This window comes from Desmodus rotundus, chromosome 11 (assembly GCF_022682495.2).
Source record: "Desmodus rotundus isolate HL8 chromosome 11, HLdesRot8A.1, whole genome shotgun sequence".
Taxonomy (NCBI): domain Eukaryota; kingdom Metazoa; phylum Chordata; class Mammalia; order Chiroptera; family Phyllostomidae; genus Desmodus; species Desmodus rotundus.
The window spans coordinates 75,464,996-75,492,561 of record NC_071397.1 but is presented as its reverse complement, the minus strand read 5'-3'; the positions used below and the strand labels follow the sequence as shown (position 1 = coordinate 75,492,561).

Sequence of the window (27,566 nt, the reverse complement as noted above, 5' to 3'; positions counted from 1 at the left end):
TTAATCTGTATTCAGGTCTTGGATTATTTATTTATAAATTGACTATCAAAGTAGAAAACCCAGGCAAACTCCTTTGCCTCCAGGTAACTATTAGCTATTACTATTTCTTAACACGTATACAAGCCCTCCCTGCCAGATTTTGAGCATTCAAGTGCTGAAACCTGCTGCTCTTATCGCCTGATCTCAAACAGCTGAGTAGGATAAGTGTTCAAAACCCTTGCCAATTCTATCAGTTAAAACAATGGAGAATTATCTGTAACAGGAGCCTTAACGCCTTAATTTAACTTTTAAGATTAACATTGGTAGAATTCAGTCCTGTAACAGTACATGTATGTGTATATTATATATACGTTAACACGGATGCTTATATTTCTCTTACATTGTTTCCTAATTTTATTTTACTTTTATTTTTCTTACTTAATTCAAAACAACTGCCAACACTCTTGGCCTGTGACTGACTTCTGAGCACCAGTGAGGTTATAGAGAGGGGTCGGACATGAGAATGACCACTAGATGTTGCTAGTTGTCTAGTTTATAAACCTAAGCAGTTGTATTTCTCCCAAGCTTGCTTTTTCCCTTTTGTCACCATTGTTTTTCAAACATGATACCTAATCTAATGCTAACTTTCAGTAAAATTGTAGGTTATAAAAAGCTAAAATTATCAAATTATAAATGCTTCTAATTCTCCACTCAATCTCTTTATATCTTAAAATTAAGAGATAGCTTATACCATTCAAATCTGCAATAGTCATATTTAAAAAGTTATTCTTAGTATGAAGTTTTAATAGATAGCTTACCTCCTTTCATACCAATACTAATTTAGAAATGTTTCTGTAAGGACTACTGATAATTCAATTATGAGTTAGTTCAATAGGGCACATTCATTCTAGAACTAAATGAGTAACTTTTAAACTTTTAATTATAGACTGCTTCTATTTCTTCCTTTGCTATATAACTAGGATTTGGGGAAGGGCTAGAACAGAACATTAGGATTTGGGAGGAAAAAATCGTTATGTCTGAAATCTGAACCTGATAGGCAAAACTCAGGTAAGGCAGTCTCAAGTTTTGCTTCAATTAGACAGGTTTTTGTGTTTAACATTTTCCTGCTCGAGCACAGCAGAGGAAGTTAAAGTAATGAGGTTAAAGTAAATGATCAATCAAAGGGCCTGATTCAAGGGACCTGCCTCAGACCACACTGGAGCACCACTTAATTAGCAACACAGAGGACACACCCAAAGGTGGACTCAGCAGGCAGGAGAGACCCGGTAAAGCCAAACCAGCTGAAGTGACTCAGTGGTGTCCAGTCCTGCACCACAACTTGTCTGGAAGCCACAGCCAGTCCTCAGCCATCAGCCTGAGGGTCAATCCCACCCACTGACGTTCCAGCAGCAATCAAGGCTCAACTGCACCAGAAGGCACACACAACCCACACGTGGCACACCCTGGGAACACCTGGCTCAGGTGAAGAGTTGTCAGAAACGGGAACAGAGGCTGAAGATGTTACAACCCTAGTTCATCTCACAGAAACCCCAACAGCCAAGAGCCTTCACCACACAGTCGTAGGGTCAGTCGTGAAGGATTATCAAAATATAGGGGCCGTGAAATAATATGAATCAAGAGGCCAGTGAGAGGGACTACACCTTCCACCAATATTCCTCAAACATGCGTGCCTGGATGTAGATATTCATGAGAGCAGTAACTCCTCCTTTCTTTGGTTCTTCAGATTCCACCAAGGTTAGAGGAGAAAATTTTCTCATCCAAATCTGGATACTTTTGTGGGTGAATATGTCCTGTCAGCAGGTTTGCCAGGCAAACTACCTATCAGGCAAGCTGGAATTACGTCACTGGCTCTAGGTTATGTCAGTGTCAATACCCAATTTTGATAGCATGTACACTTACAGCATTACATGTTAACAGGCAGTTTTGTATTGTGTTCACGTGTTGTATGTAGGGAATATTTTTGAAGGTGACTGTCTCTGGCCTTTGCACATTCCCTCGTCTGTCATGTTGTAGCGGTATTTGTATTCCAGGGTGGTCTAATAATAGTATAGTTCTGTGATCAAAAATATTCAGATATGCAGAATTTACTTTTCATTCTATCTTCAAGAATTATAGGCAGAAACTGGTGATTGATGGACTTCAAAAAAAGTCCTTGTAATTTTTTTTCTTTTGGAAGGAGGGTATGTGATTGTTAGTCTACATATTATTTTCTGCTAATTTCGATTTTGGAGCATGATAAATATTTTCTGGGTTTTTCCTCCTCAACAATTATATACTGGTAAATTGCAAAATTTAATGATGTTTCAGGAGACACATATATGACAGAAGGTGTGTTCTACATCAACAAGAAATAATGATTTAAATTAATATAAAGATCCAGTATTACTCATCATTAAAAACGTTGCTAGCAACTTCCAGGGACAAGCTATCTGCGGTCCATCCATACTTCAATAGATCATGAAAATTTCTAGAAGATACCTGTGAATGCTAAACCAAGGGGGAGAACCACTACTGTTTAGGCAAAAGTAAAATTCCTCTCACGGAAAACAGTATTATTTGCACATGTAATTTTACAATGTTATCAAGAAAGAAAGACACCATTTTATGATCATTGCATATGTAAAGCCCTTTATCCTCAACACACAGGAAAGAGCTTTAGTAGTATGACACACGCATTCAGAAAAATAAGCTAAAACACTTCCCAACAGCATAATGAGTACCCATAATAGCTAGAGCCAGATTTTGAATATAGGTTTACGTATTCTTTCCTGCTAGAACAACATTTATGTGAACTTGGAAAATAATACAGCATTGAATATAACATCCTAAAATAAAATGGTTATATAAAAGTGTAATAAACCTATGCTTTCTATAATCAAACTTAGACCTTACTTTCTATGATTCATTAGCCTTACTTTTGGTCAACAGATACTTAGTTTTAAATGTCCCAAAACTGTTTATGGTCAATTTTGCAAAAACAAATTCCTAAATCATGCCTGTATAAAGAGTTAACCTTGACGGATCTAAAATTTCAATTAACCTAAACACCTCTTTCTTCACCACTTAAGAATATGTGCTATATGTTTAACTTAGTTTGTGAAAAAAAGAAATGGATGAATATGGTCAATACTTTGTTGAATAGAATTAATAATGATATATCACCCTATAGTAATATTATTACTTTAATAATATTACATTTTCATTATAGGAATCTCAATTCTCAGGGAAATACGAAGTTCAGTATACCAAGTATCTTACCTATTTTTAAATACCCCGAAATTGTCTTTCCCATCCCCACAACAGTTTCAATGCATTTGGATGTTTTCATTGCTTTTGGGAAGAATAAACAGCAGCTAACTTTTGTTATAGTATTGTATTACATGTATAATTTTGTTTTGTTATACATACTAAAATTACCTAATCACTTGACCAAAATTGTCAGTTGGTCTAAAAATATCTCATTACATCAGAATCAGCTTCGTCAAGAAAGGGTCATTGAGACAGGTCAGAATCCATGGTGGTAAGAACGGTGACACCTGTTATTACCACTTAAACTTTTCTATGTGAAGCCAATGATTTTTGAAATAATAAATAAATCATCTAGGAAAAACCTACATCGAGATATTTATACAAAAGCTTATGCAGGAACAGTGATTACCAATAGGAAATCAATCTGAAACTTTCTCAAAGATCTCTTACATAATTTTACCATACTTCTATTAGTAACTCTTCTATCCTGAAGCAAAATTGAATAGGTACCTATAATTTTAAATGAATGTCAACAATTTTAGTAGATTAGGCAACTCTGGAAGGCATTAACTTAAAAGGAATTAAATTGTCAACTAACTGAAATTACATGCTAATTTTAGAAACTCGTAGTTCTCTAAAAGTTTATATTCATTGACTTACTAAATTAAGCAATTGGTGTTTAGTTAAATTTAATCAGTCAACATGGTAGAAAAGCTTCTTTATGTTTTATGTCTTAAAGTAATCTTTTGTATCACTTACTGTCAAAGATATACAAATGAGCTTTTTTTAAAAGAGAGAGGGGCAGGGAAGGAGAAAGAGAGGGAGAGAAGCATCAATGTGCGGTTGCCTCTCATGCACCCGCTGTTGGGGACCTGGCCTGCAACCCAGGCACCTGCCCTGACTGGGAAGAGAACCAGCAACTCCTTGGTTCACAGGCCAGCACTCAACCCACTGAGCCACACAAGTCAGGGCAATAAATGAGCTTGAATTTCACAAAAATTTAATTTTTAAAACATCCACTTAAAGAAAACCTAATTTAACTCATCCATTATTTGGGGGTTAGTCAGATACTAGGTTTCTATCGATTTTCACTGGTCTTTCAGAATTGTTTTTACTATAGATACACATGCCTAACTCTCGTTTATGAGTATGTCTCCATGCCTCAAGATAGGAGCCTAGGATCTGAAATAGTTCATAAAAGACAAGCCAGTCTGAAAATGGAGACTAGAGTCTAGGTGCAGGTTACCTAACCATTGTCTCTTCATCTGCATCATCTTTATCCCGGAGGTACATGCTTGTGGTTCAAAGCACCTTTCTGATAATGCTGACCCTGCAGAGGCCTGTTATCCTGTGCAGGTCCACAGACTTGTGTTCAGGAAATCCAAGAAATATCCTGAAGGAAAACGTGGTTTGTAGTAGAGTGAAGTCCTGGCACATAAAGACCACAGGGTGGTGCTATCACAAAGAAATAAACTGTATGGCAGCTAGTTTTTTGAAAAAGCATTTTACTTGGCTGGGTTTCTTTTGTTTTTGTAACAGTAATAATGTATTCTCCATTGAATAAATTCTTTGAAGAAGCTTTTAGTTTAGTCTCTAATTACACAAATGAACCTGAGCATTCCTCAACTATCAACAGATAGCACACACTATAGCTCCAGATTCAGGGAGAAGGGAGAGCTCAGAAGGCCATCTACAAATTTATTTAAGAACTTTTGGGCAAAATAAACTGATGAACACAATAGGAACAGAGGCATAGATACATGGAACAGACTGACACTGCCAGATGGAAGGGTGGTGGGGGTGCTGAATGAAAGAAGGTAAAGGGACTGAGCAAAAAAAAAAAATAGACACATAGACACAGAAAACTGTGTGGTGAAAGAGGATGGGAGTAGGTAGAAGTGGAGGTGGGCAAAGGGGGAAAAATGAGGATGGAAAGGGACTTTGTTTTAGGCAATGGGCGCACGATGCAGTGTGCAGATGATGTTTTGTTGAGTTGTACACTTGAAACCTGCATGGTTTTGTGAACCAATGTCACCTGAATAGATTCAATTTTAAAAAGGTCTGGTCATAATTCTACCAGCATATGCATGGATCTGGTTCATATTAGCATACCAAGGATTTTGAGACCTGAGCTAATACATAAGTATTTCCCAATTCCCAACCTGACTACTGAGTAGGGCACTCGTGGGACAATCCAGTAGCACCGAGCATTGCAGAGGCTTTAAAAAATTAACTGATATTGAAACCACAGCCTACAGAAAATAGGTAGTAAATCGCAGCCAGAGTTTTACCAAGTACATTCCCCACTAAAACAGAAACATCAATATTCTTCCTGGAGTTTAAATAAAACCCAGAGTCTCATAACACAATAGTCAGGATGATGAGGATCCACGCCAAATTATTCAGCATATGCAGAGATGAAAATGTCAAATTTCATGGGAAAAGGCAAACAAAATGTCAACATTTTCTTCTTTTTTATGGCTGAATAGTATTCCACAGTGTGTGTGTGTGTGTGTGTGTGTGTGTGTGTGCTGCATTGAGTTTACATTATGAAAAGCAGAATCTTTATGCTGCTTTTCATAATGTAAACTCAACTGATTTTTGACAAAAGAACAAAAACAATACAATGGTCAAATGTGGTCTTTTAAACAAATGAATATGAGGAATACATCTCTATACCCCTCTATTGTTTTAGGATAACTAAAGCAATACTGACATCAATTGTCGGTGGGCATGCAGAGGAACTAGGAGTCTCATCATATGGTTGGAATGCCAAGTGATATGGCCTGTTATGGGTTGAATTTTATCCCTCCAAATTAGTACTTTGAAGTCCTGAGGCCCAGCACCTCCAAATATGACCTCATTTGGAAATAAATTCTTTGCAAATGTGATTAGTTAAGACAAGACTTGTGTTCTTATAAAAAGAGAAAATGTGAACACAGAAAAAAACAGCAGGAAAACATGAGAGATGAGGTGGTGCATCTGAAAGATGATACAAACTTCTAGGGTACATTTAATAGGTAAAAAATGGTTGTAAAGTCAAAGGAAAAAATGCCAGCAAACCACCAGAGACTAGGACAGAGGCATGAAACCCATTCCCATTCTCCCTCTCAGCCTCAAAAGCAACCAATCCTGTTGACCCCTTAATCTTGGACTTCTAGCCTTCAGAACTGTGACACAATTAATTTCTGTTGTTTAAGCCACCCACTTTGTAACACCGAAGTACCTGGCTTTATTGCCCTTCACTCCGTGCGCATCACAAAGACTGAGTTTTTTACACAGGAATGGTTTATGGCAACCCTGCAGCAAGCAAGCCTATCGGCAGCACGTTTTCGACAGCACTGGCTCACTCCACGTCTCTGTGTTTTCTCCTGGTGAAAATTGTTGAAGTGACAAAAAAGGATTTAGAATATTAGATGAACTTGGTTGATAAGGCAGAGGCGGGTTTTGAGAGACCTGACTCCAATTTTGAAAGAGGTTCTACTGTGGGTAAAATGCTACCAAACAGAATCCCAAACTACAGAGAGTTTGTGAAAGGGAGAGTTAGACAATGTAGCAAACTTCATTGTCTTATTTTGAGAAATTGCCGCAATTTCTAATTTGAAGTCACCCCAACCTTCAGCACCTACCACCCTGATCAGTCAGCAGCCGTTAACTTAACTGAATGTCTGCATAAAACTGAGAAGGAGGAGACTTAAAATCAAGGACGGCTATTCAGATTCATCACTTGGAAGATGGGCATGTTTGATTATAAATAATTAAACGGGCGGCAAAAGTCAACATATCAAAAGTCAAAAAAGAAAAGAGAGAAAATTAAAAATTCTTTGCCACATAGAGAATTAAGTTTGAATAGAAAAATGCAAAGCACTATTACAAATTGCTTAGCAAATGAAAGTTGGCCAGAACAGTCAAATCACAGAAGATACGATTACCTTTGTCAATAAACACATGCAAAGGTCTCAACCTCTCTGGTGAGGAAGAGTAAATTATAAATAGACAAGCAACAGGGTGGCATTTTTTTCGCCCATTATATTTGCCAAACTGACAGAAAATACAGACAGGAAATTTATAGAAAATTAAATACAAATTTTAGGCATATGTATGAAAACATGTTTAAACATACCAGTGAGAAAATACAAATTTAAGGGACCCAACAAAATACCACTAAGTTACCCACCAGATAGAATAAAGTTAAAAGAAAAGAAGTAACTAGTTTGAGGAAAAATGTAGTTATAGTACTCATAGATTTTGCTGGGGATTACAAATTACTATAATGTTATTGGAAATTATTTTAGTAATATGTGGGTGATAGGAAGAAAGAGGCATAAACTTTTTTACCTAACCATTCTGAAGTACAAGTTACTCTGAAGTTCCCATGGAAAAAGCTGTATGAAAGAGAATATTATTCTAACATCGTGGTGTCAAATAGTGGAAACAGCATTATTAAATGTTCATCAAGAGCAGCACGAGTCATAAAATATTTTTAAAACATGTATTTTATGTCCTAATTGCCTGCAATATATGCACACATACATACACACTATTTTTTTCATTTGAGATACAGATCATTAACATCTTTGTAATTACTTAAAGCTGGACCTAGTCACCTCTCAAAGACTCACCATACTAACATTTAGGCTGTAGCACCATCTGCTCATATACTCAGCAAATGATTTCTAATGTATTTCATTTTGGTGAAAGAACTCGATACAATGCAATCCTTTTCAGTTACTGAGATACTTTATGACTCAGCACATAGGCTGTCTTGGTTGACTGTTCCATGCACACTTAAAAATATGCGTATTGTTTACTGATTACTTCTTAGTTTTCATCAGACATTGAGGTTTGGAGGATTAAAATCTCAATATATGTAGGAATAACTTTGTGGTGTTTCAGAAAAGCCAATGGAACACCTCAAAAAATTTGAAATTGCATGGGAAGCACTGTAAAATAAATGACACAAACTTCTAGGGTACATGTAAGAGGTAAAAATGGTTGCCAATTTAAAAAATAGTCAGGCTACAGGAAACCTAAAACAAATGCTTGGTTCTTCCCTGATTCCCGGCTCCCCATTTTTTGGTTTTTGTATTCCTTTAAGCAGAACTTGGATGAAGGAATTTACAGGCTGACATTATTGAAAGGAGACACCTTACAATATTGCCAAAGTTTAAGAAAATGTCAAGTTGGTAACCACTACCTTTCACAGGAGTTCCAAGAAGACAGACCTGAAAGATCTTGATTGTCAGTGAGGATTTTATCAGAAAAGACATCAAACAAAAGACGCTCTTCAACCTCATCAGAAGTTACTTATCAAGTGCCTACCCGTGAATGGACATCTACTTCTGTCTATGAACATCAAGGCTCCTTGATGATAAGAAGCTGCTGACATCATGAGACAGCTACCCCAAGGTGTCGAGAAGGCCTGCATGTGTATGGACTCATACTATCTCTACCTGTCTGCTGATGATATTAGTCATACTAATGGTTATACTTGTTTTTTGCATTTTTCTATATAGTCCAACTGTTTATGATTACTGAAAATGTATGAGTTAACTGTTAGTACTCGTTTCATGGCTTATGCAAATGTAATAGTAGATGCCAAATACAGAAAAATTAGATGGAAGGCAAAACTCAGATCATGATAGCTCACAGTGTAGAAATGATCCAGAGTGTTTTTTCACCATGGAAGCCATAGACCTGACTGCCTTCCAATGTCAATACTGGAACTTTCTGGGAATGAGCCTTCCTAGCACTCTGAAACTACGTTATCTGACCAAAAAGTTGGCCATCAATGCATCCTCTAGATGGATTTGTGGCCAAAAGTCATAAATCCATGGATCATAAAAAGGGGTATCAGAAAAGGGGGAAAGTAACTTCACGAGATGATGCGATCACTGGTTCCTCACTGGGAAGGTCATGGTGCGTAGTCACACTCCAGGCCTATAACTTCCTTGGTAAAAGCTTTTAAGCCATCCTGTTCATTGTTCTTGTGAATCTAGGCTAACACACCTTTGAAATATCAGAGTAATACCCCTTGAATGGGGTACTGACCCTCAAGATAGCACATAATTTTGTTAACTGCACGGTAATCTGATCCCCAGATGCTTTCTCTCACTTCCATGGAACCTTCCTAATGTTCTCTCCTTAATTTCAAATGAATTTTAAAAAGCTGTAAAACTGTTATACTCTGAAACATTTGAAATCTTGCTTATCACCATATATCATCAGTTTGGCTCAAATAAAATCTTATTAAAAATTTTAAAGTATATGCAATTTTTATATATAGTACTCAATCGATTTCAATGAAATCAAACTGATAGATACTGTTGTTCAAATATTGCTTATGCATCTGGAGTTTTTGTTTACTTATTCTATCTAGCAGGAAGAAAAAAGTGTGAAAATCTCAAGCTATGAATTTGAAGTTTTCTACTTTCACCATGCTATACCACAAATCAGGACTCAAATACACCTTATATAGTTCTGACTTATGACCTTGAAGTTTTATTGAGATATTTTACTTTTTCATTTTCTGACAAAAAACCTAAGACTAGAATAGATTCCCTGGGAAATCAGCAAAAGGCATAAAAGGGGTCAGAACTGCAGGTGATACTACAGTAAGGTATGGTACGATAAGGAAAGTTTCCGGTTTTATTTGGAGGGCACTAGAGAGTCTGATAGAGATTATTCTGAAGGCCTTTTCATGTCTTTTTTTTTTAAGGCCTCAAATGACCAAAGTATCTGACCATTGAGTTAGAATACAGTTTTTTCTAATTTTTGTAGACCATTTATATTAATTTTGAACTATGAAAAGTTGCTCCCAAGTAGACATTGTTACTCTAAATTTCAAAAAGCATTTTCCAATTGCCTATCATGCATACACACTTTATACCTTTGGTGGACATTGTGTAATCTAGGCCTAAAAACAAAACAAATAAAACTGTGCAACAAGATATTGAACATCCAGACGAACAAAAGCAAAATCAAAACAAATACAACATATTTATCAGACAGTGCATCTAATAGCTAAAAGTATTAATGACCTTATACAAAGAACCAGTTTTATTAAGATATTTACTATAAAGTACTCCTCTGTACAAAAGATCAAATGTACTTATGCAAAAACTTATTTTATTAAAAATTCAAAATAAATTCAGCAATGAAAGCTGAATGAAACCAGTCACAGTGCAGGTCATTCTTCAGATAGACTCAATGTAATTATGAAAAATGTAAACTCCCTTCACTTGATAACCAAGTCCCTGGTGATCTGATTCCTATCTCTTAGCTCAGGTTTCACAAATTCTAAATAGTCTACATATACATCCTTCTTTTTCTTAGGCCTATTGGTTTTTCTTCTTTCCTTACTTTTTAATTTTTTTAAGAATCCTATCAAATTCAGACAACTTTAATATAAAAATTTTATGATTTTCAAGAATTGAAAGTCATAGAAAATATAAACTATATTTATAAATATATTCAAACTATAAATTAAAAAGATGTTACAATTGAAATTAGAAAAGAGAATTTGAAGGATACAAATACTAATGAAATATATTTTTATATGTAAATGTTCAACCATACTATAACCATACTATAAAACATAATTAAACTGAGATACTTTTGCCTATAAGTAGAGTAATCTAAATATGGCAGTTACAAATGTACACTCATAGTATGTTTTACTGGAAAGATGAAAGATACACACAAAAAAATCAATAATTTTCCCATTTGTGATGCAATTTTTTCCAACATGATAAATCATTACAGAGATACTGTGATTTATAAGAAATAAATATTAGGGCATCCAGATGACCAAAATATATTTCTCATGTATATATTTGGTCTTTGACCACCATTCTTGGCACACAGCTCCCACAGCCCTCTGAATTTCCTAAATGCTGAGAATGATAAAAGTGCTTTTTATTATGTTAGTGTGATGATCCGTGCCTAATGGAGCCAACCATGTGATTAGCGGATTGGACCTTTCAGCCATTCCTCTTGCCCAATTTCCTGGTAGGGTAGGTGGGCTTAAATTAACTTAATTTCCAGTGGCCAATGATTTAGTCAATCATGACTGTGTAAGGAAGTCTTTATAAAATTCTCAAAAGGGCAGCTTGCCTCCCCTTCCACAGACAGCTTCCATATTGGGAAACCAGAATGCTCTCACATGCCACTGCACGGGGTCCCATCTCCAAGAGGACAAAAGCCCCATCATTCAGGACTTCACCCTCTGTATTACATCTCTTCATCTACCTATTCATTCATGCCCTTTAATATCCTTTGTAATAAATCCATGACCTAGTGAGTAAATAGATTTTCTTGAGTTCTGTGAACTGCTCTAGAAAGTTAATCAAATCTGAGGAGGGGTTTGTGAGAACCTCTGATTTGTAGCCAATGGGTCTGAGGCACCTGGGTTTGTGACTGGCATCTGAAGGGGAGCTCACTTTGGTGTGACTGAGCCCTTTACGTGCGGAATCGAATTCTATCTCTAGGTAGTAACGTCCTGCTGGTGTCTGATGAGTATGTGCATGTGGCCCCTACACACAGGCATTATTGGAATTAGTTCCAGAACCCTTTTGGTTTGCAGGCCAGCACTCAATCCACTGAGCCATACCAGCCAAGGCCAGAACCCTTTTCAGTCGCCTAAAAAAATACCATAAAAATCTTCCCTTAAATTACCTAGCAGTGGTGTTTATAGAAAATTAAGTTCCTATTAAAAGTCCAAAATTATTCTGTTACAAATGTAATAGAAATAAGACTTAGGCTCAGATAGTTATAAACACTTATACATTGTAAATTATACAAGCAATGAACAGGATGTGGATATGAGACCTTTATTTTTCATTGTGGTTGATGGTTCACCTTGTCCCTCCAGCACTAAATTCTATTATATCTCATCCTAGGGGAGAGTAGCTTGTAAGTGAGGAATGAAGTCTGCAAAACTATGTAGATCCAAAATGGGAACTATTGATTGAGTTTTCTTTCCTACTCTGTGCTTATGATAACACTCATCAGATGAGTCAAGTCCATTTATCTACTCACCAGTGTTCGCACAGCAGACTGAGCTTCAGGTAGTAGGAAAAAAAATGTCTTTTTCAGTTTACGGTCCTAGTGCCCAGCACAATGCCTAACTCTTAATAACTGTCAATAAGTATCAGCTGACTTACTGGAAAATTCAATGAATGGGAAGCATTTATAACATACTATAAAAGAGGGGGAGTTGGTCAATTCCTCATGGATGGGCTCCTAAACTAAATTGTCTTGCCCAGGGTTGGAGTTCATATTTGTAAACACAGGAAGTAAATTGTGTTATTGTGTTCAGTATGGCTGAAACTTGGCAACCCTTAACCAAATGCAAAAGAAACTCAAACAAGGAAGAGACTATTTACAATAGAGAAGTGAACATGGCAGTACATTAATGCTCTCCGGATGTGGTGCTTTATTTCTGCAGAGGAATCTATTGAAGGAGCCAAATTTCTCAATGAACATAGAACCTGGGCAAAAAGAACCAAATGTTTGGGCTTAGGGGCTTATGTACTGCTGAGGTATTCTGATGCACCATTAATTCTTTAAAGACAGACTAAGAGGACTATCAAATGTCTCTGGTCTATTTGGAACAGGAGACTTATTTTTTTCTTTTAAAAATAATTCTGTGCATATTTTCATTTTTGGTTAACACAATCCTTCAAACCATTATAAACTTTCTTTTTATTTTTGGTATATCTTTGTTAAGTATTCATTGCACACTTGTGAGGTGCTGGGACTTTCCATCTTTGAAGATGACCTCCCCAAATAGAGATCTGATGGGCACGAGTTGTTTATATCACTTGTATGCAATTACAGTTATTAACCACGTCACCAAAAGTATTCAATCACGAGAAAACACTTTTAGTTTTTTACCTATTGAATATGATGTTGGCTGTGGGGTTTTTTTTGTATAGTGCCTTTATCATGTTAAGATAGGGTCCCTTTATTCCCACTTTGCTGAGTGTTTTTATCATAAATGGGGGTTAAATTTTATCAAATGATTTTTCTGCATCAATTAATATGATCCTGTGATTTTTATCTTTCATTTTGTTTATGTGATGTAGCACATTTATTAATTTGCCAATATCGTACCAACCTTGCATCCCAGGGATAAATCCCAATTGATCACAGTGTATGATCTTTTTCTGGTTTTCTGGATCCAGTTTGCTAGTATTTCCTTGGGGATTTTAGCATCAATGGTCATCAAAGATATTGGCCTATAGTTTTCTTTCTTTGTTGTATCTTTACCTGGTTTTGGAACAAGGATTATACTGGCCTTGTAAAAAGAGCTTGGCAGCCTTCCCTCTTCTTGAATTTTCTGGAGTAGTTTGAGAAAGAGAGGTGTTAGTTATCCTGTAAAAGATTGGTAAAATTCACTTGTGAAGGCATCTAGTCCAGGGCTTTTGTTTGCTGGGAGTTTTTGATTACCAATTCAATTTCATTAGTCGTTATTGGTCTATTCAGGTGTTCTGCTTCTTCCTGATTCAGTCTTGGGAGATTGTATGATTCTAGAAATTTATCCATTTTGCCCAGGTTGTCCAATTTCTTAGGTTGCCCAGTTCATAATATTTTCTTATAATCCTTTGTATTTCTGTGGTATCCATTATTATTTTTCCTATTTCATTTCTGATTTTATTAATTTGGGTGCTCTCTCCTTTTTTCTTGATGATCCGTTTAAAAGTTCATCAATTGTATGTCTCTTCAAAGAACGAGCTCCTGGTTTCATTGCTCTTTTGATTTATTTTATTAGTCTTTATGTTATTTATATCTGCTCAAATCTTGGTCATTTCCTTCCTTTTATTCCCTTTAGGCTTGGTTTGTTACTGTTCTTTTAAGTGTTGGGTTATGTTGCTTATTTGAGATCTTTCTATCCTCTCAAGGTAGGCCTGTAATGCTATAAACTTCCCTCTAAGCCCTGCTTTTACTGTGTCCTATAGGTTTTGGGTTGTTGTGTGTTCATTTTCATTTGTTTTCAGGTACCTTTTGATTTCTTCCTTGACTTTATAGATGATCCATTTATTATTTAATTAAGTACCTTGTTCATGGATTGGAAGAATTAGCATCATTAAAATGTCCATACTACCCAAAACAATCTACAGATTCAATGCAATTCCTATTAAAATACCTATGGCATATTTCCCAGATCTAGAACAAATATTCCAAAAATTTATTGGAATCATAAAACACCATGAATAGCCTCAGCTATCTTGAGAAAGAAGAACAGAATCGGAGGGATCACAATACCTGACATAAAACTATACTACAAAGCCACAGGAATCAAAACAGCCTGGTACTAGCATAAGAAAAGATATATAGATCAATGGAACAGAATAGAGGGCCCAGAAATAAACCCACACCTTTATGGTCAATATTTGATACTGGATGTAAAAGCATACAATGGAGTAAAGACAGTCTCTTCAATAAATGGTATTGAGAGAACTAGACTGGTACTTTCAGAAAAATGAAATTAGACCACCAACTTATACCATACACTAGAATAAACTTAAAGTGGATAAAGGACTTAAATATAAGTTATAATACCATAAAAATTCTAGAGGAAAACATAGGCAGGAAAATTTCAGATACTTTGCACAGCAATATTTTTGCCAATATATCTCCTAAGGCAAGGGAAACAGAGGAAAAAATAAACAAAAGGGACTACATCAAATTAAAAAGCTTCTGCACAGCTAAAGAACCCATCTGCAAAATGAAAAGAGAACCCACTGTATGGGAGAACATATTTGCCAATGGTACATCTGATAAGGTGTTCATATCGAAAATATATGAACTCATACATGTCAGCACCAAGGAGACAAACGGTTCAATTAAAAAATGGGCAAAGGATCTGGATAGACACTTCTCCGAGGACATACAGATGGCCCATAGACATATAAAAAGATGCTAAGCATCACTAGCCATCAAAGAGACCCAAATTAAAACCACAATGAGATATCACCTCACATCTGTCAGAATGGGTGTCATTAATAAATCAACAAACAATAAATGTTGGCAGGGATGTGGACAGAAGGGAACCCTAGGGCACTGTTGGTGGGAATGCAGACCGGTACAGCCACTCTGGAAAACAGTATGGTGTTTCCTCACAATGGAACTGTCCTTAAAAATGGAACTGCCTTTTGACCAGCAATTCTACTTCTGGGAATATATCCGAAGAAACCCGAAACACAAATTCAAAAGAATGCATGCTCCCCTGTGTTTATAGCAGTGTTATTTACAATAGCCAAGACTTGAAAACTGTCTAAGTGCCCATCAGTAGATAAGTGGATAAAAAAGCTGTGGTACATTTACACCATGGAATACTATGCAGCAGCAAAAAAGAAGCACTTCTTATTGTCTGTGAGAGCATGGATAGAACTGGAGACTCTTATGCTAAGTGAAATAAGTCAGGCAATGAAAGACAAATACCATATGATCTCACTTATAACTAGAATCTGAGGAACAAAATAAACTGACAAACAAAAAATATAATCAGAGGCACAAGAACAAAGAACAGACTGATAGCTGTAAGAGGGGAAGGGAAAGATTGGGACTAGTTGAAAGAAGGTGAATGGACTAGACAAAGAACATGTATGTATCACCCTTGAACAGCAATGTGGGGATTGACTGTGGGAAGAGGAGAGGCTGGAGGAGAAGGACAAAGGGGAAAAACTGGGACAACTGTAATAGCATAAACAATTTTTAAAAAGAATTTGATTCTTAGCAGTTGTGAGGCACTCTAGTAAGTGTTTTCATTTTCTTTAACATTCTCTTAAGTTTTAGACTAACATCATCAGCACAAGCTGCTCAAAAAAACTCAGATGACTCGAATATGGTCATTTTTAGACAAGATTAAAGGTATTAATTTGGGATAAAACTAAGCTATTAGTTCAGAAAACTTGAGAATCTATAGGTGAAGGAAGCTGCAAAATACAGCTCGATGAGGAAAACGTCAGAGCCTCGGTCGTGTGTGGGCTGGAAGAGGAGAGCTGCCGCCGCCGGTGCAGCGCGGTGTTTCTGTGCAGTGACGCTGTCTGTGAGGCCGCAGTGTCTGGGGTGCGGTCACTCCAGCAAATTTCATACCAGGCATCACTTTGCTGTCCCGTTGCCAGTATGCTTTGGGAAGTTCACTAATTGTTCCTGGTCAGGTAACAGTTTTAGAAGCAGTGAAGCTTAGAATCATACATGTTGAAAGCTGGACAGGATGTAGAATGTCCTTTGTCTGATTATATAAACAAGAGAGCTACACGGTGCTGACTTGCCCAGGTCACTGAGCGGAGAAAGAAAGCTTGGGGGGAGAATCCAAGTCTTCTTCTTTGGAAAATTAACTTTAAATTAAGCTACCTGATTATTTATTTATATCGTCATGCATTCATTATATAAGTGAAACAAAATATTGGCAGAAAATATGTGTTTAGATTTGATTCAGTTAGAAATATTGGTATATCATTTTTTTTTCTGAAATAAAAACAAAGAACAATATCTCTCCCAAGAATAAAGTCACTAAACGTTCCTCCATGGCTTAAATTAATGTAAATTAACTCTCATGATCCAATCCTGTCTCATCCTAGCAGCCCAATTTCTGGTGGTTCACAACTAGGCCCTCATTTTCAGACCATTCTTTGTCTCATATGTTTATCTCAATGCTTTTGCACACAGTATTTGATCTCTAAATTTCCTGCCCCTTGTTTGCATTGTCTATTCCTAGTTAATCTTTCAATTTCAGGAAAACATCCAGTTTGAATTCATTTTCCTATTTCCCCTCCCCCACCCCTACCCCAAAATACTTAGCCGTTTTATATGTCTTTGTTAACACATATATCATTGTATTTTTTTAGTTTGTTTGTAAGTATCTCTCTTCACTGCAGGGCACTATGGACAATCCATTTACCTTTATATGCTGGTGAATACCGTAGTGCCTGTTAGTTGGTACACAATATTTAATGAGTAGATGACAGTATGTTAACTATGAAGTGCTATAAATACATTTGTAATTACGCATTCAGAAAAGGAAAGAGGGTAACTTTGATGGCCAAGGTTAAGTAAGAGATGGGAAATGGCTGCTTAGTAGTGTATGCGGAGAGGCACACTAGGTGAACAAGAGGGGAATTCCTCTCCAGTGACACTCAGAAGTGCCTAGGGAGTGCCTGCTGATTCGGTCTACTAAGATGTCAAAAGGAAATGTCTGTTGAAGTTCGCTGACTTCTATCTAGATAACCTGTGCTAAAGGTTTCCCACTGCTTTAGATTCTCAGTACTAGGTGTGTCTACGGGATCTTCCTGCCTCTTGAATGGGACTGTCACTGATATTTTAACATGTAAAGCAAATGTTCACTTCCCTCTGGACTTCTCAGTTTATCTCAGAATTTGAATCACAAAATATAATCCCTTAATGAATGATTTGTAGTAATTTATTGGAACTAAGATATTTGTGCATTGTTAAAACCATTCTTGAATGTAGAATCCAATCAGAAACTGTCAAATTCTCCAGAATTCCAAGCACTTGTTGCATTAGAAATAGTGCATTAAACAGGAAGACCCCAAAGTTGTGAGTCTCTCCATCCCAAATCACAACCTATGTTAGTGTGTACATGTTACATATGTGTTTTTTAATTACAGTCATCAAATCCTTAAAATAGAAATAATAATGCCTTCAGCATGAAATTATTTTGAAATTACATGAGCTAATAACTCAAAACAACCTAGAAAATAATCAGATAAATAAATTCTAGTTCCCTTTCCTCCCTTCTGCTGAATTTCCCTGGGCCACATAAAATAAAACACATTTTAAATAACCCTAGGTCATTAGGGAAGAAATGGCCCAAAGATAAGAATAAGTGTGAGGAGGGGTAGAAGGGCACTAAATGGTAATAGAAAAAATGAAATTAAAAAGTGTGTTTGTTTTGTTCACTATCAGCTGGGAGACAGTTTTTAGACAAGAATGAAGGTATTAATTTGGGATAAAACTAAGCTATTAGTTTAGAAAATTTGAGAACCTATATGTAAATGAAGCTGCAAAATATAGTTTGACTACATTAATAAATTATCTTTGGAAGTTATTTACTTGAGTCATTCACAATAGCCAATAATCATTCTAATAACCAAATCTATATGGCAGATGCCCATTTATTATCACTGTATATGATTAGCTATGCAGGTGCTGGTTGGTCAGGGTAGCATCTGCTCAGAGATTCATCATTCTCTGATTGGCAGGAAAATATCATCTGACTCTCATCAGCTCTATAATTTGTTATAGTTTGAGACTTAGCCTTAAGCGCAATGGGCAGTGAGAACATGTGGTTTTCTTTGATGATCCCCACTTTTCAGTTCTTAAGCTTCTTTACTGTGAAATTGGTCCAAAAGCCAGCATTAGCCACAGATGAAAATTATAGCTACCTCCCTTTTGGAGACCAAATTAATGGAGAAAGTACAGAATAAAAAAAATCATTGATCCCTGGAAATATGCTAATCAATTGCAAATTTATAAGATCCTTATAACAAAAACAAACTAATATTTTATTTGGTTTGGACAAAACAATACAGGCAATGTATTCTGGCCACTCATCTTATTTTATGGAAAGCTATGTGAAACGGGTATGTACATTTTAATTATTTCCAAGGAAGATTACTTTTTTCTTTTTTCATTACTGAGAGTGTCATTGTCATTATAGTTAATGTGTTTAAGTGTAACTATCTGAATGCTAATGGACTATATAATCAATATTATCTTCCAATATTCAGACATTCTTATGACCTAATCAGATAATTTTGATTAATAAAATTATTTGGCATACCTTTTCTTTACATTTTATGGACTTTTTGGTAAAAATTGCAGTTTTTAAAATAAATTTGTGTAAACTGCAAAAGCATACTGCTTGGAGAAGAAATGCCCCTCTCTGGATTTAAAATCTTCAGTTTTTGAGACATCACCATCTTAAAATGTAATGATCTTGTCAGACAAAGTGGTACTATAAACATCTTTGTTTTTTGAATGAGGTTATTATAGGAACTACGACAAAGGCTTCTTTCAACTATGAAACCCAGGGAGAAGTTCCACACAAATCAAGGTGAGAAACATACTCTCCTTCAGAAGCCTGATCTTTGTCTCATACATTCTAAATGAAAAAAAGGTATTTAATATATGGCTCTCAACACACAGTCTCCTTTCTATTCATTGTCAGATTCAGGCAGAGGAAAAGAATGAAAAACAAGGAAGATCTGGTCTAATAACTGGATCACTCTCTTCCTGTACTGAAGCAATAGTATGGGAACATGGGATAGAGATATGATGCTTCAGCTTGAAACTCTGGGTTTCTAGAAAGACGCTCTCTCTTCTTCCTCTTGTTTCAGAGAGTTTCACTACTTGGCTTTACTGTTTCTAGCCCTTGAATCAATTTTCTTATTACCGAGCTTCCTTCACTGAACTAGCTTTCCATTTTCATGAAATTCTTTCCTAAATGATCTTCATTGCAAGTGACTGGATTTCCAAGAAACTCAGGCTAAGTAGAGAATGAAACAAGGATTAACGTGCAGTGCCTTAGTATAGAAAAATACTTCCTGTACATTTGAACTATTATAAGCAGCTTTCATTATTTAGCAACAACTGGCCCAAAGAATTGAGACACTCTGCTAGCCTAGCTTAGACAAGAGTGTTTTCTACAAGCTGGCATCTCTGAAAAGCTTTTAGCTCTCAAAATGAATGAAATGCTGTGAATGGACCATATTACTGACAGGAATAACCCTCTTTGCATTTTTTGTAGGGGAGTATATGTGTATTTTTCCTCTTTCTCATGACTGTCTATTAAAAGTTTAAACTTTCATCCTAGACATATTTTTTCCACCTATTCTGTTTATTCTGCAGAGTGATTTGCAAAGCCCCCCAATAGTTCAGTCTGTGCTTATGAGGCTGGAGCTACTACTGGCTGTCTATCTGTTAACAGTGGCTGGGGAAATAAGTGTTATATTTGTCCTGTGCTTCTTCACTGAGCTGTGGCTGTGAGGCCTGCTCACTCTGGTTTTACAGGGGCTAGGATAAGTTAGGTTAAATCCTGATTTTTTTTTTTTTTGGTAAAAATATACAATTTTCAGTGCAATTTTCCTTGGAGCTAATTAATTTTTAAAAACAAATAAGAAAGGTCACTCTTACTAATACAATTTCTAAATTATGTACAAAATATTGTTAATTTTAGATAAATACTGAAGAAGATGATCCTTAAAGGTACTCAGTATTTCAGACATTCTGATTTTTATTCCACACACCACCAGCCCCTTCTCCAACTAGTTATTATTTATTCCACACTTACTACATTCTAGCACCTTACTTAAGCCCTTTGGCAGCATAGTTTAAATTTTTACCATGAATTATTATCCTTATAATACAGATAATCAAATAGAAGCTGAGAGATGTGGAAAAATTTGCTTTAAAAAAAAGCTAGTAATAGATTCTTAACATTCACCTTTCTATCTTGAAAATCCATTTTTTAAAAAAATTACTTACCAGTTTGCTTCCCTAAAACTCAATCTGCAAAACTTTGTTAATTTTTTAATTTACAATTGAAACTCATTTTAGGCCTTAAAGGTCACTTTCACTGTAGACTATATCTAGTATCTATGTTGCTTCTCAATGATTTATTTAGAAAAGTAAATTGACTAGGGACAAAATTTTGGGGAAAAAACATGTCTTACAAATGCACATTTCAAAAATAAAGGTTGGTCAAGACCTTTATTGTCCAAGAAAAAATATGAAGGAGTTCAGGAACATCAAACTGGTATTAAAAGAACTGTTAAAGGGATTTTTTTAAGAAGAAGTGGGGAAAAAATCAAGATAAATAAATAAATATCACAAAGAAAAAAATCCACAGTGACAAAGGAAGCACATAATAAAAGCAGTGAATTAACCAACACTAAAGCTAGACAAAGGTAAAACGACAAAAGTAGGAAGATCATGTGTGATTACAACAGTAGATTAAGGGAGACATGCAAACATACACCCAAAAAGCAGTAAAAAGTAATAACAAAAACATAAACATGGAGGGGGTGAGTAAAAATACTATTGATTTTACAATGTGATTGAACATAAAATAGCCTGCTATAAACATAGCTTGCCATGTATGAAGCATATGGTAACTAAAACCCCAAAATCCACAAAAATTCTTAAGAAAGAAAGAGAAAGGAATACAAACACAACACTACAAAAAGTCATCAACATACAAGTAAAGAGCAAGAGAATAAGAAAGGAACAAAGAACTACAAAAAAACAATCAGAAAAGAGTTAATTAAGTGTCATTAACTATATACTTATCAATAATTACTTTAAATGTAAATGGGTTAAATGTTCCAATCAAAAGACAAATGGATGGGGTGGAAGGTTGGGGAGAAAAGGCATACAACTGTAATTGAATAACAATAACAATTTAAAAAAAGACAAATGGATAAAGAAGTGGTACATATATGCAATGAAATATTAATCAGCCATAAAAAAAGAATAAAATCTTAGCATTTACGACAACATGGATGGATCTGGAGGGCAATATGCTAAGTGAAATAAGTCAGAGAGTGAAATACAAATACCTTATGATTTCAATTACATGTGATATCTAAAAAAATAAAGTAAACAAATAAATAAAACAAAATAAGCACAGACACAGAGAACAGACTGACGGTTGCCAGATGAAAGGGGGTTTGGGGGGCCAGGAGAAAAAGGATAAAGGATTAAGAGGTACAGATTGGCAGTTAAAAAATAGTCAAGGGAATGTGAAGTACAGCATAGGAAATGTAGTCAATAATATTGTAATAACTATATACAGTGCAAGGTGGGAGCAAGACCTCTCGGGGTAATCACTTTGTAAGTTATATAAAAGCCTAACCACTATGCTATAGAATGAAAGTAATATAATATTAAATGTCAAATGTAAGTTAAAATTTAAAAAAAAATTAATGAAATAATTTAAAAATACAAAGGAAACAAAACTCTTTCAGGCCCAGGATAGACTGTCCAAAATAAAGTTTACATTGACAATTATCCATTCAGTTTTGAAGATTCAGGTTCAAAGTAGAACAAAGTTGAAAGAGGTCACTTAGTTTCAAAGAGTGAGAAAACAACTTGTCAGCTATAAGACCAAAAACATTTCTTGAAATTCCTGTGTATTTTATATCACTAATTACCTTGGCTGCTTCTTAACAGCTAGATTAACAATCAAAATATCAGTGGTTCCTTCTCTAATTGCCAAGAAGGAACTCAGGAAAATGTGTTTTATTAACAGAAAGCATGGATTCATGCCTGACTACCAAAGCCTGGCTGAGGAGTAGACTTTGCAATAACCCAGGACTGGAAGTTGCCAGAGTCCCTGTAGACAAGATGAATACAAGAATCGAGAATTTGACGAATAGTCCCAAACCAGAAGCACAAGTACTATAGTGAGTACTTGGTAAAAATGATTTGGCATCAAGAACCAGAAGACAGGTAATAAATTTAAGTTAAGAAAATGCATTGGAAGTGGATCGGAAAGAGAGTCAGAACCATGAATCTCTAAAAGAACTTAGAGGTTAGAAGAAGATAGCTCACTGGAAACCTCTTCTTCAGTTTAGGCAGAGTGACCACAAGCAACGTAGTTGAGCATCATCTACATATATACCCAATCTGAAGCACAGGTTGTCCTTAGCCAAACTTTATTAGATACTTTCTGTTTGAAGAGCAAATAAATATAGGGCATGAATAATTTGGAACTATGTTGGAACTAGTTAGAGCTTGTACAAGCATCTATACCCAGACTGTGTCTCTGATGTGTCAAGTTCAAGACTGTGATTACCCTAAGCTCTCCTAGTCCTATGCATTTTCTACAATCAAGTTGAACATAATGGTTTGGAAGATAAACTGGCTAAATTATGTAGTCTAAATTATAATCAATTAATTAACTCCTGTTTGAATAAACAATTGATGATTACAGACACTTCTCTTCTGCTACATTAGAGACCTTACCTTCTGTGTGATTGTTCCATCTTTCCTCGCTGCCGTTGAATCTGAGTTTTTGAGGGATTTACCATACGAGGTAGAGTTAGTCCCTGGAGAGGAATACAGATCTGAAAAAATATATAGCACGTAAGTAGGAATTTCTGATATGCTAACATACAAAACTTTGTTTTAAAATATAGCTATATTTTAGAATATTTTAAAGATGCATCAGATTTTCAAATTTAGAATAAAAACTTATAAAAGTATAGCATTCTCTAGAGAAGTTACTTATTTTTTTCTTTTTCACTTACTGTGCTTTAGAATTTCATTAGTATTTTTAAAGTCCAGTGCTATTATTATCTTTTTATGATTTAAAATAATAAATCTACAACATAAATCCATTCTGCTTGATGAAAGTAGGATTTTTAAGAAAAGCATGTTCAAGTTGCATATGACAATAAAGGAAATTTCTGATAATTTCTGAAGTGCACAGAACTACTGCTTATGATATATAATATGTCTAGATCTGTGAGTTTAACATTATGATAGATTTCCTTACTTCAGAAACAACCCCTTTTGTGTGTTAATGATATTAATAATAACTTTTTGTTTACACAGACTTTAATTATTATCTCTCTGCAGTACCCTTCCTTGCTGCCATTGATTCTGGCATAATAGGGATCCCGTCAGACAATGTCACATTTCTGCCACCATTCAAAAATCAAATTAATTTTTGTTATGATGTTCCTAGCTGTCATTCATCCTTTCCAGAAGCAATAAAAAAGTGAAATGAAGTTTACCAGATGTTTTTCTACTTTAGTTTTTTTTTCTTAATATGGAACGCTTCATGAATTTACATGTCATCCTTGTGCAGGGGCCATACAATCTTCTCTGCATCGTTCCTAGATTATTTTAAGCTCCAGTTTTACTAATTAACTTTGGATTTGTTAAGGAGTTTTGAATGAATTCTATAGACTAAAATAAAATCTTACTTAAAAGGATAAAACAAACAACAAATCGGAATGTAGTTAAACTAGGTACCTTGCTTTCTAGCTTTCTCTAGCAACCGCATGCTCCCACTGATGTTGAGAATTCAGAAACTGTGCTGAAAACCTTGGCAGATACTTTTAATTAATTCAATTATAGAAAAAAAATGAATTAAATACCATTAATAAATATATATTTTCTGCATTTGAGCAACCGCTTTATAGTCAGTCAGTAAACATGCATTGAACAAAGTTTTTAAATTAAAATGCAGCAACATTTTTGAAATCAGAAAGTTTTAGATTTTGTTTTACACTGGAAAATGGACTGAATTTCTTGTACTTTAGCCTTTGTGCTTTAATATTCCTGGGGCTTCAGGTCTCCATTATTTGGCATTTTTAAAGACAGTCATGTATTTACCTCAACCAGACGTGGGCAAAGCCATGCAGAGGAAAGCTCGGTCTGCAGAACAGACCACTTACTTGTATGGCTGCCTGCCTCACTGACAGTGTGGAGCAATGGGGGGAAAGAGTGATTCCTGACTTTTGACATTTTTGAGGAATAAACTCCAACTATCAGCCACCAATCAGGGATTTCCATGGGGAAGAATAAAGGTGGGGTAAGGGTCTCAGATGTTAATGAAAGTAGCTTCCCATGAAATAAATCAACGGGAAATAAACACAATTGTCCTGACATGGGTCAATAGAGGTAAAAGCACTTTAGTCCTAGGCTCAAGACTTCTGTATCTTTCTTTCTGGCACATGACTGATCAATCGATTCTTACATGTTTGTTCTATGCAAAATTCATATCATTAGTAAATGCTTCTTTCCATTTCCTAATAGGATTTTATTTTTATAGCTATATTTTATTTATTTATTTTTCAAGTACAGTTTACATTCAGTATTATTCTGCATTAGTTTTAGCTATACAGCAAAATAATTATACAATCATATACTTTATAAAGTGTCCCCCCATATTTATTTTTTTAATGTGTTCAATATGTCTCCTATGAAAAATTAAAATGTAACAGAAAGTTCTTAGATGCAAATAAACCTTACCCTCTTCATCATTGTCTCTTAACCTTCAAACCTGAATTCCTTGCCTGATGTTTTTTACATTTTGGGTTCGCTCTTGCAAAAAAAATATTTGAACTAGTGGATGTAAAAAAAATGAATAAAGTATTTGATAAAACTATGTTGTTTGGATAAAAATGATTATACATATGGCATTACTCTTGCTATACATTTTCAATTAATCATGTATATCTGATATATTAATAAGTCAATAAATAGTGATACATATCATTCTCTAAAATTAGTACATAGCTTTCCTTTGAGTGGATTTATATTCTTCCCAGTTTTAGACAATGCAAAATGATATTCAATGTTGACTTTTAATAACTTAATTTGTTGGAATTATGACAGATTAATTTACAAAGAACTAGTTCATTGATTAGATATTGCTAAAGTACATTTTAAAAGTATTCCATAGATTTTATTCTTGCAAAATAAAATAAAAAACAAAAAACAAAATGATGCAAATTGTTTATTAAAGTTTGTCCCAAAAAATAAAAATAAAGTTCATGTCTCTTCATAGATGCCAAAATGAATATCAGCAAACTTTTTAAATTTGCAACAGTGTCATATGTAAAAAGTGGCACCACTTTTTATGAGTTTTCATTCTCTAATGTCCATTATTCTCTTTAGTTACTATGTATCATATAAGTTTGAATATAAAGATATAACAATATTAAGATCAAAACATTGTATGTTTTATTAATGCTAATTTCATAGTAGTTGAATAGAAATTTTAAAATAATTTTAACATTTGGGATAAAAAAAATTTTATCTAAAACTCAAATATTTTTACCATTTTTTTTTAGGAGCACTGTCTTTCATTGTATGGAAATTTTTTAATCAAGTTAGAAGTTTCAAGAAACCTTTTCTAGGGATGTTGGAATTCATCCTTCTTTCATTTAATTAAATATTTCTGGAAACGTAATAAAACAAGAATCTACAATGATAATTCCTCAAGGCAAAATGTTGTTAAAGATTGGTTCCCGCATATTTGCATGATTTTTTCTTTCCTTCTTATTTTAAACTTTGAGTTACTATTGCTGTTGATTTGTTTAATTGATCATTACTGAATTAACATCAATAATAAATAAAATGTTTACTGTTCAATGTAGATTACATTGACTAGCTGAAAAATGCTGAGAAGTTAATAAAAATCATAAAACCTGATTGGAATTTTGGATGTTATTCTACCTAATCTGTGTCATGAAATTTGGAGAAAGAGATTTTCATCATCAATAGTGAAGAGGCAGAAAACTTTAAATAAAAATTTATATGATGAATTTGGATTTCTAAAACACAAGAATGTGGTGACAGATGCCTAATCACTACTTTGAAGTTCAGCCCTGAACAAGACAATGGACATTCACTGAGGCAAACGGTTTTTAACTTCTAAAGCCTTTAATCCTAGTTCATCCAACATTCAGTGCATATTATATTGTTGCCTACAGTGTGCCAAGATCAATTTTAAGCACTGGGCAGTATATCTAGAAACAAACATTTAAAATGGTATACATTATTTTCAGACTATAAGACGTACTTCCCCCCCCCAAATTTGGGAGGAAATGGGGGTGCATCTTATAGTCCAAATGTAGCTTACCTGGCTTGCTGGGGGTGGGGGGTGGTGGTGGAGCAGGGTCTTTTTTCCTATTTTCCTCCTCTAAAACCAAGGTGTGTCTTATGGTCCGGTGCATCTTATAGTCTGAAAAATATGGTAATATATGTGTATGTAATATTAAATTGCATCATCTATTTAAAATGTATAATTTGACAAGTTTTGATATATGTCACACTCACTGACTTCTCTCTATATTCAAGATAATAAACATGTCCATCACTCCAAAAATTTCTGCGCCCTTTGGCAACCCCTTCCCCCTCTCCCATCCCCAATTTCCCATCTAGGCAAGCACTGGCCTATTTTCTTCCATGGCATGTTATATTTAACTTTCTAGACTTTTTAAAGAAATGGAATCATAACAGTATGCACTATTTTTGTCTTTTTTTCATCAACCACATTGTTAACATACCAATGTGTCATATTTAACAGAGAACTTCACATGGTATCTATCCATGTTCCTGCTTTCAGTTGGTTTGGGTATATGCGCAGAGGTAAAATTGCTGGGTGCTATGGTACTTGCATAACTTATTCAAGCATAAGTTTTAAAAAACGATACTGATTCAGTTACTGGAAAAATTTAAATATCTTTGAAATGACTTAGATATTTGTATCTACTCTTTCAACTGTAAATTTTATTACCTCTAAACACAAATAAAGTACAAATAACAAAAAT

General features: G+C 34.9%; 1 non-coding gene and 1 pseudogene across 1 annotated transcript; one reads left to right on the top strand and one right to left on the bottom strand.

The window, feature by feature from the left end:
* Positions 1 to 18,560: 18,560 nt before the first annotated feature.
* LOC112297244 (protein LEG1 homolog) lies at positions 18,561 to 24,005 on the top strand (annotated as a pseudogene).
* A 41-nt stretch (positions 24,006 to 24,046) lies between these two features.
* Positions 24,047 to 24,154, bottom strand: LOC112297466 (U6 spliceosomal RNA). Its single transcript, XR_002974037.2, has one exon. It is a non-coding gene; the product is annotated as a U6 spliceosomal RNA (small nuclear RNA).
* Positions 24,155 to 27,566: the final 3,412 nt, after the last annotated feature.